Source organism: Pristiophorus japonicus, chromosome 5 (genome assembly GCF_044704955.1).
Source record: "Pristiophorus japonicus isolate sPriJap1 chromosome 5, sPriJap1.hap1, whole genome shotgun sequence".
NCBI classification, from domain to species: domain Eukaryota; kingdom Metazoa; phylum Chordata; class Chondrichthyes; family Pristiophoridae; genus Pristiophorus; species Pristiophorus japonicus.
In genome coordinates, this window is record NC_091981.1 from 231,702,177 (window position 1) to 231,714,530 (window position 12,354).

Below are 12,354 nucleotides of genomic sequence, written 5' to 3' on the forward strand. Positions count from 1 at the left end.
ATTAAAATTGGACTGTGGGACCAATGGACTGCCCAGTGCTTTCAGTGCAAAGGACTGGATTTCAAAAAGTTTTTGTTGCTTCATATATTGTGAAACTTTGTTGTTGTTGGAGTTGTAGAAGCCATACAAATATATTAAAGTCTTGAGAAACACATAAATATTAATCGCACAAAAAATAAAAATATTTATTTATTTGATTTTGACCATTTGCCTCTTGATGTTTTAGTACCTTTGACCCTGATTTTCAAGTTTCTGGATTGAGTAGGATGGCTGTGCTCCTCGGTGAAGGTGCAGACATGCCAGCACAACTAAAAGCTTAAATATTCATATTGCAGCTTTAAAGCATTCTTGCAAACCTACCCCATACTGAGCCAAAAAATACAATGTCATGATATGAAGCCATCACTCTATGTAGCACAATATATTTTTTACAAAAGATGCATACCAAGAGATGTGCAATCCCATAGATCTGAAGCATGCTTTATAATAAAGCAGCATCAGTGGGTAGCGTGCAGAAAATGCAGATTTTATTGAAGTGCAAGAGCACAAACAATTAAATGTTGTAATTATCTAGAATTTCAAAAGTGTCCTGCCATAATCCATCCTGTGACCTGATTTATTCTGGTTTAAATAACTTTGGGGCTAACTTTCTACCCTCTGCTCAATTTAGCGGAAAAGTGGATGAGTTACAAAGTGGTGTACAATCAGGAGGAAGCGTCAGCAGACCACCGTCTGTGTTCAGTGCTGCGCTGAGGATTCTTCCCCCTCCAAGAAAGGAATAAAAAGATTAAATATAAAGTGCAAAAAGACCTGATTTCTTTTTATCCATGTTAAAGTCAGAAATTATGAACTCATACAGCATTTCATAGCGGAAGTCAAATTGAAAAGCGGATGTTTTACTGCAGGTCAGACTGCCAGTTAGTGAGATTAACAAAGAGGTAACAAGGTCCAATTTTTACCACGTGCTGTGTTCGAGAACCAGAATTTGTCTTTGGTATCACTGGGGAATAGTTCTGACATTTGCGGTACCAGGATGGGGTTCTGCAGCAGTGGACTGGGGGTTCTGGGGCTTGGCAGTATGGTGAGCTGTTGGGCAACACGGTGGATGTGGCATAACTGGGGGTTGAACATTAGGTTGATTCATTCATTGACGGGTTCATGGAGGGTGATTTTCAATAGTCAGCCATCACATTTACAATTGTGTGGCAGGTGAAAATGGTAGGGAAGCCGTGGCCACACCTTGGATGCCCATAGTCTACTTGGTGCAATTTGCAGGCGGGCCTGTAGATGGACACAAAGATGAGAGGCCTGGAAACTCTCAGTGATGAAATTATATGGGAGTGGCCTGCCTCTGACCTGTGACCAATAAGACAGAGGAAAACTCGTTCTAGGTCGCAGTGATGTCTCTTGATTCCTCATTTGCATGGAAACACCTCTCAGAAGCACAAAGAAACAAGCTCCCAGCATCAAAGCATTGCCCAATCTTTCCTCTGGTGTATGTCCAAAAAATAGTCGTAATTGGGACATCCAGAGTAGGACAATCAATTGTAATAGCTTTTATATGAAGCCTACTCAAATTTATCATTCAATGTATCAAAATCATTTTAAAAAAAAACTTAAATATTTTATGCATTGTTTGCTGTTAATACCCTTTCTCCCTCCAAATGACTCACTGTCTCCCACCTTTATCATTCCCCAGCACAGTCTCCACATTCTTTCCGTCAAGTCAAAGGGCCATAATTGAGCATTCGTGGCACTACTGGTCAAGTCATTCATCATGATATTTGGCTTAGCCATGTCATGTATTATTGTGTCATGTTCTCTTCAACCAAAACCATCTAATAAGAACATCGGAACATAACAAATAGGAGCAGGAGTAGGCCATACGGCCCCTTGAGCCTGCTCCACCATTCAATAAGGTCATGGCTGATCATTGACCTCAACTCGACTTTCCCGCCCGATCTCCATAATCCGTTGATTCCCCAAGACTCCAAAAATCTACCTATCTCCGCCTTAAATATATTCAAAGACTCAGCATCCACAGCCCTCTGGGGAAGAGAATTCCAAAGATTCACAACCCTCTGAGTGAAGAAATTCCTCCCCATCTCTGTCCTAAATGGCCAACCCCTTATCCTGAGACTGTGCCCCCTAGTGCTAGACACTCCAGCCAGGGAGAAACAACCTCTCTGCATCTACCCTGTCAATCCCTTTCAGAATCTTCTATGTTTCAATGAGATCACTTCTTATTTTACTAAACTCCAGAGAGTATAGGTCCACTCTACACAATCTATCATCATAAGACAGCCCTCTCATCCCTGAAATCAATCTACTAAACCTTCGTTGTACCACCTGCAAGGCAAGTATATCCTTCCTTAGATAAGGAGACCAAAACTGTGCTCAGTACTCCAGGTGTGGTCTCACCAAGGCCCTGTACGATTGTAGTAAGACTTCCTTACTCTTATACTCCAACCCGTTTGCAATAAAGGACAACATGCCATTTGCCTTCTTTATTGCTTGCTGTACCTGCATGCTAGCTTTCTGTGTTTCTTGCACAAGGACACCCAAATCTCTCTGAACACCAACATTTAAAAGTTTCTCCCCATTTAAAAAATATTCTGTTTTTTTCTGTTCTTCCTTCCAAAGTGAATAACCTCACATTTCCCCACATTTTACTCCATCTGCCACCTTACTGCCCACTCACTTAGTCTATCTATATCCCTTTGTAGATGCTTTGTGTTCTCCTCACAGCTTTCTGTCCCACCTAGCATTGTATCATCAGCAAACTTGGATACATTACACTCGGTCCCTTCATCTATGTTATTAATATAGATTGTAAATAGCTGAGGCCCCAGCACTGATCCTTGCAGCACCCCATTAGTTACTGCCTGCCAACCTGAAAAACACCCTCTTATCCCTACTCTCTGTTTTCTATCCATTAATCAATCCTCTATCCATGCTAATACATTACCTCCAATCCCATGAGCCCTTATCTTGTGTAATAATCTTTTTTGTGGCACCTTATCGAATGGATTTTGGAATTCCAAATATACTACATCCACTGGTTCCCCTTTATCTACCCTGCTAGTTACATCCTCAAAAAACTTTAATAAATTTTTCAAACACGATTTCCCTTTCATAAAACCATGTTGACTCTGCCCAACCAAGTTATGATTTTCTAATTGCTTTGAATAGTGATGTTACATTTGCTACATTCCAATCCACTGGGACAGTTCTAGAATCTAGGGATTCTAGATGCATCCACTATCTCTGTAGCCACCTCTTTTAGAACCCAGGATGTAGGCCGTCAGGCCCAGGGGATTTGTTGGCTTTTAGTCCCATTAGTTTCTCCAGTACTTTTTCTCTACTTATATTAATTACATTAAGTCCTTCACCCTCATTAGACCCTTGATTCCCCACCATTTTAGGTAAGTTTTTGCATCTTCTACTGTGAGGACAGATACAAAATATGTGTTTAACGTTTCTGCCATTTTCTTATTCCCCATAATAATTTCTCCTGCCTCAGTCTCTAAGGGACCAATGTTTACTTGTACTACCCTCTTCCTTTTTACATATTTGTAGCTCTTACAATCTGTCTTTATATTTCTTGCTCGTTTTCTCTCATAGGCCTAGGCTTTCCACCTTTTTTGCATCGATACCGCTCACTTAACGTCCATTTTAACGCTGAGATGAGTTCTAACGCCCAGATATTGCCCATTTAGCAACAAAATGGAAACTAACGCCCATGTATCGCTCACTTATCAGCTAGCGCTACTTTCGGCATGTAGTTAACACCGAGATTTTATAATACTGCCCGCCCACTTTTTTTTGCCGTAAAGATCAGAATAGCCGTAACTAACACCCATAATATCGCCGAGCGCTACTTTCGGCACCTCGCCCACATATCCCCGAAAATATCACTTGCTGAAAAAAACGCTGAGAAAAAATTGCTCTCACCTGAACTAAACCCAGTGCTATGGACGCCATTTTGTAAATCGGAGGTCGGTTCATATAGAAAGCTGCTTCAACTTCTGGGGAATTTTGATGTATTGTGGAGGACTTTTAAGGTGATTTGAACATCTGAACAAACATCTTATCATACTGTGGACGATTTGAATTTATTTTAGGTGTTTTAGTCGGTAAATTTATTGTTTGTGAATAATAGGTGTAATACAGATTGTTATTGTAATGGGGCCTGTAATTTCTCAGCCTGTCTTGATGACTACACACATGCTGCAGACTAGAGATGGCAGAAGGTATATTCAAGAGCATTATGTGCCCAATCAAAGAGGTGGCAGACTGCTGAGGAGAACGAGAACTTACACCCCACGCACTTACAGGGAGAAGCGGTCTTACCTGAACTTGTCCGATAACATGAGCCTTAGGAGACCGCGCTTCCGGAAAGAGGTTATCAGTGAGATATGCCAGCCTGCCAGCACCATCAGGACCGCACTGTCCGTTGAGGTCAAGGTCACTGCGGCACTTGCCTTCTACGCATCGGGTTCCTTTCAGGCCTCAGCTGGCGACATTTGCTATATCTCAGCATGCCACACATTGCTGCATTCGACAGGTGACTGAAGCCCTTTACACACGCAGGATGGATTTTATCAGCTTCCCTATGACCAGGGAGGCACAGACTGAGTGGGCTCTAGGATTCTGCAGAATTTCTAACTTCCCCTAGGTGCAGGGAGCAATAGACTGTATGTATATCACCATGCGGGCACCTTTTCAGGATGCAGAGATTTTTCAGAACCGAAAGGGATTCCACTCCCTGAATGTGCAACTCGTTGTCGACCACCAGAAAATTATAATGGCAGTAAATGCAAAATTTCTGAGCAGCATCCATGATGCTCACATCCTGCGTGAGAGCGCTGTCTCTGACATGTTTACCAGTCAGCCACAAGGTCAATGCTGGATGCTTGGTGACAAAGGATATGGCCTCGCCACCTGGCTGATGACCCCCCTCCGGAACACCCACACAGAAGCCGAGAAGCGATACAACGAGAGCCACATAGCCACACGCAATGACGTTGAGAATACCATTGGCGTGCTTAAGCAACATTTTAGATGCCTGGACCACTCAGGAGGCGAGTTACAATACCACCCTGAGCAGGCGGTGGTGTGCTCCATGCTGCACAACTTGGCTGTCAGGAGGGGACAAGAATTGCCAGAAGGGACTGCCGGTCCACCTCAGGAGAGAGAGGAAGAGGAGGACGAGGAAGTGGACTCTGACCTCGGGGCAGACAAACAGGCTGATGATGAAACCATGCCACTGCCGCCCCCCCCCCCGCCCCCTCTAGACTGCAGGAAAGGGCCCATGGTAGCTACATAGTTGCAAGACTCTTACGTCAGCAGCTCATAAATGAGCGCTTTGCTTGAAATAACGTTGGTGGTATTTACAAAACTGCAAGACTGCTGTGTCCGCAGCTCATACACGAATGGTGTGCATTACCTTGGTGACAGTTAAAGTTTGAGTTGATTCAAGTGACATTGAATTATCCCCTTTCATGTTAAGGAATCATCAGTGTGTAATGGTGCAGCTATCTGAGACAATGCGCAACAAGGTTATGTGAAATAAAAAACATTTAAGAACATTTGTATAAAATCATAACTATAACTGTAAAAAACACCCCACCCCACTCCCACCCCACCCCACAACAAATTGATGACATTTATATCATTCATAAAAGTGTTCACATTTCAAATAAAACTTCACAATCAAAGAACATAAATGCAAAAAAACAAGGTACCCCTCTGCCCTTCCCCCAAACTGTCCAACAAAATAGCAACCACAACATAAAAATACTGTGACCAATATAACTCCTGCGGCTATGCACCTCACTTTCCTCCCCCCCCCCCCCACTTCTCCTCCCCACCTCTACCCCTTCCCTTTCCCCTCCTGACTCCAAGCCACCTGGCCGAGGAGCTGCTTCATTGCGGGGGATGACGGCAGAACCGCCGGTTGGCCCGATACGGGAGAGGACATCCTCCAGGCCAGAAGCAAGATCTTCCTCCTGGCTCTCATGTGTCATTGGCAATTGCGGTGCGGCACCTTGGGGTGCAGTGCCACATTCCGGGGCCACTGGGAGCCCTCTGCCACCAGTGTTCCTGGCTATCATCTCCAGGGCCTCCGTCACACGCAGCACGTACTCGTTCATGGTGGTGGACATGCTGGCCAGCTATTGGGATATGTCCTCCATTGTAGGATCTGCTGACCTATGTCATCACTCCTCCTGGACAAGCGTATCATGTCCCCGCTCAGATCTGCCGCTCATGGAGTAGACCTGCTGCGTCGAACCAACCTGCGCGGGGTCGGCGCCATCATGGAGACACCTGGGGTGCCTTGCGGCAAAGTGCTTGGGCCAATACCTCCACGGTGGAGGAGGGAATGGCCGCAGGAGCACTAGATGTAATCGGTGTCGAATGCATTATGGAGCGTGGCGATGCACGCTCCTCGAAGTCAGCACTGTCATCAGTGGAGAAGGCACCCTGCAGCTCCACGGGCGATAATCGGGGCTCCTTAGCACCAGATGTCCGGCAACTCCGACCCCGGACCCCCAGCTCCTGGGCTGCATAAGGCCGCGCTGCCGGCTGAGCTACAAAAGATAAATGATGTTATTAGAGGGGAAGTGGGTGCTAGGGTCACAAGGTGATTCAAACTCCACACACAGCATATGCACGACAAAAACACTATCACTATCAAAATCATCACAGACATCACATTTCATGACCATGTCAAAATTCTGCATTGCAATGATTCTCATGAGGCCATCATTATTTATATAACACTTTTATCAATCATCTATCATATATTATTGGTCTGATATGAGTGGGTGTGGCATCTATTGACTTTACATCACGCATTGGTGTATACTTTACGCACGTGGCATCACATCAGGTTCTGCTGCTGTATGCGTGGCCGAGCGGGGGTGGCTCCCCACTAGTGCCAGCGCCTGCTCCTCGATGTCGGTGAGTTCGATGATGACTGCTGGCCCGCCACCCGTTCGCCTCTGCTTCTTCAAAGCTTCTTCTGTAAAAGGTAACACCAGCATGACATGGCATGAGATCATTGCGTGAGATCATTGCTAGGTACTGTCAGAGAGGCTCATACAACACATAGTATAGTATAGTATTATGCAGTCCCTTGTATTGAGGATGACTTGCTTCCACACCAAAAAGGGATGAGTTTACAGGTGTTTCAATGAGGGACCTGATATCTCGAACTACAGACTGAAGGGTGGAAGATGCCTGTACATGGATTCTTTTAACGTGGGTGGCCGTTGCACACCAGCCACCACAAAGACTTGACAGAGCTAGGTCTTGGCAAGGGTTAACCAAGACGACTGGAGACCAAGCTCTGCTGCACGGACCTAGTGTGCACGCATGCTCCTACTATCCATAGATCGCAGTGTGGGCTATTCCATGCTGTCCCTGGGCCCTTGCCTCATAACCAACAGATGTAATCATGATTATTACAAAAATTATCATTATTTACCTAAAGACGTACACCATCAAGTCAGGCTTTGAATAAAACATTCCCGGTATAAGGGCAAGGCATCACATTTGATTTGAATCACTATTACACTTACAATTCAAATGATATAAGTATATAAGTACATGTAAATAAATGTAATACTTACTTTGGCGGATGCGACCAGGTCGTTCCAGCGCTTGCAGCACTGGTTGCCCTCACACACCTCGTTCGTCACCGACGAGACCACCTCAGCTATGTCGGCCCATATCTTCTGATAGACCTTTGGGGTGGGCTTCCCACCCACAATTAACTCAAGTGTGACTCCACCTCCTGCAGGAGGGAGGCATTTGCCTCATTGGAGAATCTCCGAGCTTGTTTTCGTCCTCCCAATAGTTCCTGTCCCACCTCACTGCTTTTGCCAGCGTCCTTAGTCTCCACAGCGTGCTGTGTCGTCTCCTCCATGCCTTCCATCGTAATTATATTTTTTTTGCCAAAATCTCCGTGCACGCAACGTTATTTGTGCTCTGAATTCTTTTTGCTGCTGGTAAATCTCCCTCCCACCTTCCACAACAGCCAAACAACCACACAACACACCCATACAGGCTTTCAGTTCCTCTCTGCTCCTATCTCTCTCTCTCCTCTTCTGCGCATGTATTGATGACCCCTGACCTCTTGAAATGTGGGAAACGACCATTGCCATGGCATTGCTATGGATGCCGGCACTTTACGGCAAGTCAAAAAATTTTACACTAATGCCCATTTCAGATCGCTCGCTGTAATGGCCATTTTATATAATGGAAAGTTGGGGTTTTGAAAATGGGCGATAATCCGGCGATCCCAAATCCCATATTTACCGCCAACGCTGGAAATAACGCCCATTTTTGGGTGATCTGCACAAAAGTGCAAAGTCTGGCACATAGTCTATTTTTTTCCTTTTTATCCATTTTTTGGTCATCCTTTGCTGGTTTCTGAAATTCTCCCAATCTTCAGGCTTACAACATTATAAACTTCTTCTTTCAATCTAATACTATCCTTAACGTTTTTAGTTAGCCATGGATGGATCACTTTTCCTTTGGCGTTTTTGTTCAGGAAGGCGAATGGAATGTTGGCCTTCATTGCAAGAGGGATGGAGTACAAAAGCAGGGAGGTCCTTCTGCAACTGTACAGGGTATTGGTGAGGCCGTACCTGGAGTACTGCGTGCAGTTTTGGTCACCTTACTTAAGGAAGGATATACTAGCTTTGGAGGGGGTACAGAGACGATTCACGAGGCTGATTCCGGAGATGAGGGGGTTACCTTATGATGATAGATTGAGTAGACTGGGTCTTTACTCGTTGGAGTTCAGAATGATGAGGGGTGATCTTATAGAAACATTTAAAATAATGAAAGGGACAGACAAGATAGAGGCAGAGAGGTTGTTTCCACTGGTCGGGGAGACTAGAACTAGGGGGCACAACCTCAAAATACGGGGGAGCCAATTTAAAACCGAGTTGAGAAGGAATTTCTTCTCCCAGAGGGTTGTGAATCTGTGGAATTCTCTGCCCAAGGAAGCAGTTGAGGCTAGCTCATTGAATATATTCAAGTCACAGATAGATAGATTTTTAACCAATAAGGGAATTAAGGATTTTGGGGAGCGGGCGGGTAAGTGGAGCTGAGTCCACGGCCAGATCAGCCATGATCTTGTTGAATGGCGGAGCAGGCTCGAGGGGCTAGATGGCCTACTCCTGTTCCTAATTCTTATGTTCTTATGTTCTTATCTTTCTCAATGGAATATACTTTTGTTGAGAATTATGAAATATTTCTTTAAATGCTAGCCACTGCTTATCTACTGCCATATATTTTAATCTATTTTTCAAATCTACCTTAGTCAACTCGCCCTTCCTACCTATATAATTGGCTTTAAGTTTAAGACTCTAGTTTCGGAATTAGGCAAGTCATTCTCAAACGCAATGTGGAATTCTATCGTATTCTGATCACACTGCTGCAGCAGATCCTTTACTATGAGATTGCTGATTAACCATGTCTCATTGCACAATACAAGATCTAAAATAGCCTGTTCCCTGGTTGGTTCCATGACGTATTGTTCTAGGAAACTGTCCCAAATGCATTCCATTAATTCGACCTCCTGACTACCTTTACCAATTTGATTTGTCCAGTCTATATGAAGATTGAAGTCCCCCACAATTATTGCATTACCTTCGTTACAAGCTCCTAATACTCCAGGATCAGCCTGGAGGACAAGGACAAACCTAAGCTCCTTCTCTCTCAATTAGCCAACAATCTGAAACTCTTTTCCTCCACAGTCATATCTGAAACTAATTGCAAAGGGCTCTTTATCTCAATACTGAGACCAGCAGTGCAGAGAAGGCCAGTACCTGGTATATTTAGGTCCTGAATAAATTTACGTCCTATCCATTGCATTCTCGAATGATATGCACTAGAGTGCAGCACTAGGGTGTTGATTTCCAGAGGCCAATTTTTTTTCCCATTAATTAAATAATACAATGTTTGTGAGTTCAATATAAACCAGAGTTGTAAACATTGTGTCATATTTGTCATAATTGAAGTCTCGTCTGTGTCTGTTTATCTCTTTCTCTTTTTCACACACATACGTACACACATACATGCTTGGACACAAAGGGCTCAAGTTTCGGCTCGAGTTGCTCCTAGTTTTTTAGATCAGCTAGTTTAGTAAGGAGTATCTTAGAAATTGCAATTCTCGGCATTTAGTTTGCTCCAATTCTAGTTAGTTAGAATAGTTTTGTTTTAGAACAGTTTTTTTTTCAAAAGGGGGCGTTACCAGCCACTTACGTCTGTTTTGCAAGTTTAGGCAGCGAAAACTTATTCCAAACTAACTTAGAATGGAGTAAGTGTAGATTTTTGTACGCTCAAAAAAACTTTGCCTACATTTTAGGAATTAGGCGCAGGGAACGAGAGATATGGCGGGGGGGAAGGGAAGTTAGAGGGAAGTTAAGGGATTTTACAAGCATTAAACATTTCACTTTTACCAATAAAGAGCCATCATGAAATGATAAATAAATTAATTAAAAAATAAATTAAATGTTCCTACCTCTCCAAAGCAGCGGCAGCAGGCACCGAGCTGCGATATTTCGGCCGTTCGGCCAGGGGTTAGGGGAGGCCTGAAAAACACCGGGAGGGAGAGAGAGCCAGCCAGCCAGCCAGAACCTTTGAAAATGTAATTTTTACTTCAAGTATGGGTGCTGCAATATCAACACCACGGATTATGCAATAGTTCTCCATCAATTTGCTGCATAGGAGAGAATTGATTAGAGCTCACCGCACCAGGAATGTCATAGCCCGTAGGCTGATGGGCAGAAGGCCTTACCCACATTGGCAATATCGAGCCAGGTGTTCGTACCTGGACATGAGCGAGGCTGATTGTGTCAAAAGGCTGTGTTTCCGCAGAGAAGTTGTCGTTGAAATCTGTGATATGCTGAGAGCAGATTTACAGCTGAGAAGCAGAACGCCGATTGCCTTGTCTGTTGAAGTGAAGGTTACAGCTGCACTTTCCTTCTGTGCCTCTGGATCGTTTCAAGCTACAACTGAAGATGTATGCACCATCTCTCAACGTGCAATACATGTCTGCGTTTACCAGATCATGGCTGCACTGTATGCGCGGAGGAATGACTTCATCAAGTTCCCAATGACCGGCCAAGCAATGCATGACAGGGCTGTGGGCTTCTCCAGGATTGCTGGCTTCCTAAAGGTACAGGGCTGCATTGATTGTACCCACATCGCCTTGCGAGCGCCTTTGGAGATGCTGAGCAGTACAGGAATAGAAAAGGTTTCCATTCCATTAATGTGCGGCTCGTGTGTAACGACAAGCAGTGCATCATGTCAGTTGATGCAAGATACCCTGGCAGTACCCATAATGCGTTCATCCTTCGCGATAGTGTTATATCTGACATGTTTGAGCAGCAGCCAGAAGGGCAGAGCTGGCTACTGGGAGACAAAGAGTACAGCCTGGCCACCTGCCTCATGATGCCCCTACATGTAACACGGATGGAAGCTGACCATCAATACAACATGGCGCACATTGCGACGCGCAGCATCATAGAGAGGACCATTGGCACATTGAAACAGCGTTTCCGATGCCTGGACCATTCCGGAGGCCACTTGCAATACTCCCCTGAGATTGTTGGTCAGTTCACTGTTGTGTGCTGCATGCTGAATAACTTAGCCATCATGAGGCAGCAGGAGCTTGTAGTGGAACCAGAAGCCCCACATGAGGGGCCAGTGCCTGATGATAGTAATTTGGAAGAGCAGGATGAGGATGATGACGACGATCAGGAAAGCATGCAAGTGCCGGAACATGAGGTCGGTGGAGGGCTGTCCATCATGCTCCTTTAACGATTGCTCGAGCCATGCGCCAGCAGTTCATCCATGAACGCTTCAATTACTGTTGCCTGAGAGCTCAGCGACAACTGTTCCGCATGGACATGTTTGTTTTTTGGAGTTGTTTCCATGTTGTGTTGTGTTAATGGAACATGATTCAGTTTTAAGGTAAAAATATTTTATTGAAAAGTTCACATTAGTGTAATAAAATATTTCTTGTATCAAACTTTACTTTACTATGACGCTTTACTTATAAACTTGTAAAGTTACAAAAGTTGCAAAACAATTTCAATGTGAAAAATCTTCCACTCTTAAGATCATTGAAACTTCAAGATTACTTTTTAGGTGCAAAATTAAATAACTTACAAAATGTGAGAACATTTACACTATAAGATCACTTATAAGTTGTAAAGTTACAAAACTTACAAAACAATTTCAATTTGAAAAAAGTTACTATAGTTACATCAAGAACAACAACAAAAGCAGCAAAGAAAGGCTGCAACCATCTCAGTAAATGTTCACTTCTTC

The 12,354-nt window shown here is 44.2% G+C and overlaps 1 protein-coding gene across 1 annotated transcript in view; it reads left to right on the plus strand.

The window, feature by feature from the left end:
* The window catches only part of LOC139264152 (MAM and LDL-receptor class A domain-containing protein 1-like), an 886,997-nt gene that overhangs the window by 527,891 nt on the left and 346,752 nt on the right, over positions 1-12,354 (plus strand). The window lies entirely within an intron of this gene.